Consider the following 3,380-nt stretch of genomic DNA (forward strand, 5'->3'; position numbering starts at 1 on the left):
TGATAAGATCCCGGAACATTAAGCCTGTCCTTATTCCAACCGCCACATGCAACAGAAGCCTCTTTATTCACCTGAAGTCTGTCAACAACCAGAGCACAGGAAAATGCGGGGGGAAGAGGAGCCTTCCCTGCCTGGTCCCCCTCACAGCCACAAGAAATCAGTGCAGATCAGCTCCCACGACTGACCCATTTGGGGATATTTGACCACTTTCACCTTCCTGCTTCCACTTCAGGCAAGTTAGCCTGTTCAAACATGACCAACGTGATTTTCGGACCTGTCCAAAAATAACCAACTTTGCTTCCCTTACTAGGGGAAAAAGTTCTCCTCCTGGACACTCCAGGTGAAACAGTTCCTTTTATTATTGGTCTAGGATGGGGAAAGGAAGAGTCTAGCATTCTACTGCAAACAACATTTCAGCTTGAAATGCATTAGTGTCAAGTATCGCTACAGAGAAGAGAAAAAAAAAGCACATATTCAAGATATAGTGATGCAGAGCCAGGGGCTATAATGATTACTCCAGGGGAATAGTCTCAGGGGCACAGACAGTTTTCCATTCATGGCTCTGAAAGTGTTTCCCAAGCTCAAAGGGCACACGGACATATCCAGGCAGCATTTTCGGAACATCACTGAAAGCCGCAGGACTGTGCACAGCTACCCACTACTCTTTGGCTTGCAGTGAGGGGCTCCAAGCTGCCATCCCTTCCACACCATCCTGCCTCAGCTGAAATATTTGACAGACCCCACACGCGTTGCTGTTCTGCAGATATGATGGCCCAGGAAAATAATGACAGTGATCAGCAAGCAGCAGTTGCAGTCAGGCAGCTACAAGCACCCCCTGCTTACAGACAGACAGACAGACGCACATACACACACACACACACACACACACACACACACAGAGGCACTTCTTAGCTGTCAGACTCGAGATTTTTCCCTAGGCAAAGTGCTGAGAAACTCTTTGAACAGGCTGGAAGGAGCATCCGTGCCTGGGAAGGGAAGACACTTACGTGAGCGGCAGCACGGAGCCGGGCAAAGCAGAGACGGGGCACCCGGCGTCCCGGGGAGCTCCCCTTCACCTTTCATTTGGCGATGACCAAACCATGGCCAGCCCCGCGGCACCGGCGCTGGGAAGCCCGGCTGGAAGCGGGGAGATCTCACATGGCTCCTTCCCTCTCTTCGGCAAGCTCCGGAAACTTTGTGCAGAGGCCAGGCCAGCCGCCGGCAGTCCCACGGGGGGCTCAGCAGGCTGTGCTCGAGCTCGGCCACGTCCTCCCCCTCGGAGGATGCTGCTCCTCTTAGGCAGGAGGAGATTCACACACAGCATCCCTGCCCCGTTGCATCCTCTCTTCCTGCTGCCTCCTCTTCCAGCCCCAGGTCCACAGCAAGGTGCAGGTCTGAAGGGCAGCGCTGCTTGCCTGCTCGCCCAGGATCCGGCGGGCTCCCACGCTCTCCCTTCTTTTTATTCTTCCTTCTCTACTTCAAGGCTGCTACTCCCGCCCCTTCGGATGAAGCAGAACAGCCCCTTTTCCCTTAAAATCACGGAGTCTCTCTCCGCTAGAGGCAGCCCTGAGCTTTCCACCAGCATCCCCATCCCTGCCTCTGGGTGCTTGGAACAAAGCACCAGCCAAGGGAAGGCAGGAAGAAGGAAAAACAGCACCAAATATCAAGAAATCACATCCAGGCATTCAGTTTGCTGCATGCAGGCAGGGATCCCAAACACTGTTGGCAGGACTTGAAAAGGTTTGAAATGCTTGTTAAAAGTGAGAAAAAAAAATTACTGGTGACAGAATCGCTTTGCAGACCTAGCAAGATGCAAGAGTAACTCCTTGCCAAAGCGCAGGCAATGAGACATGCTGAGAGAGATCTCCAGGAGATAGAAACACTCAGAGTGTGGAAGTCAGCACATGCAGACAAACATCCTCAGATGCAAAAGCAGTGCTTTAGCATGGCAAACAAGCCTCAGGTATAGCTAAAGATATTAATTACGGTGCTATAAGAACATGTCCTGGTGATAGTCCTGCTGAAATATCAGAGCCAAAGTCTTGGATCCACTATTAAGAAGTCAGCTACTGAATATCTGCATTGTTGGTGACCACAGGGAACAAGGCAAAACGAAGGTTAGGCACTGAATGGCACAGGGTTTATCCTTTCTCCGCTCAAACAGTGCAGACACTCACGTGCCCTCATCTACTCTGCAAGCCTGCACTGCTGTAACTAGCCAAGATGCTGCTGGTGATGACTGAACTCAGCAGCTCTTCAGCTTCTTGCAGAAGAATCCTCTCAGAACGAGGACTGAGCTGATCCAACATGAATCACGGTCCCCATTTACAAGTGATCGATTTCATGCTCTCTACAGAGGGAAAAGAAATAAAAAGTAACAGAGAGATGGAGAAAAGCAAAAGTCAAAGAAAAAGAAACCACTGAAGAGGAGTGAACACTTCTCTCCCTTCTCTTTTAACACACAGCAGGATCTTCTACTGCATCGCATTGCACTTCACCTTGCAGGGCACCTACTAAAATATAAGCAAAAACAAGCTCTGTAGAAAGCTGGGTTCAGTCCCAGCTTAGGAGGAAGACAACTCTATTCTCTTCCATTTGGGTAGTGCTAGCAGCCCACAACATGGCTTAAGCAAGAAGGTCAGAGGATATCACAGAAGGGGTGCTGATATGACATAGTGACTGTCTGGGCTTATAGAAAGAGACAACAAGGAAATCTCGTCCTTTTAGACCCTTCCAGAGATGACAAATCTTCTCTGGGGGCTCCCTTGGTAACACCAAGTTCAGAACAGCTCAGAGTACTCATCCTTGCTAGAAAAATGATGGAAGACTGCACTATTAGTTAGGTTTTCTGCATGGAATGCCTCCCTGGGGCACATCTCAGAGAAACAGTTCCCAATGTGGCAGAACTGGTGTCTAGTGTTTGCTGATGGGTGGAAACTGGAGTGCTTAAACTCATTCTTGGTGAGGCTACATGAAGCTTCATGGAAATGACCCCATAAGCCTTATTTACTTAAACAGAGGCTGTCGGATGGACAGAGACCTACAGGGTTATTGATTCCAGTCCCTTGGCATAACAGCTTTCATGAAGTGCTCAGGCTCCAAAAGGGGCCAATTAACACCAAAGGACCTACGAGCCGTTACTTAATGGCACAAGGCAGTGATGAGACGAGCTGCATCCGCTGCACGGTTTTTGTTGGCTGTTGCATGACTCTTCATCACACTTCCTTCTTAATGGTCCCTAAAACCAACAAAAAGGGAAAAATCTTTACTGAGACCTTATATATTTAAGGTTCTATTGAAGCAAAAGTTCTGAGTTTTGCACATGTGACCCTGACAAACTGGCAGGATGCATTCTTTTTTTTTTTTTTTTTTTTTTTTTT

This window comes from Nothoprocta perdicaria, unplaced genomic scaffold, assembly GCF_003342845.1.
Source record: "Nothoprocta perdicaria isolate Ctin4 unplaced genomic scaffold, notPer1 scaffold_0, whole genome shotgun sequence".
Lineage (NCBI taxonomy): Eukaryota > Metazoa > Chordata > Aves > Tinamiformes > Tinamidae > Nothoprocta > Nothoprocta perdicaria.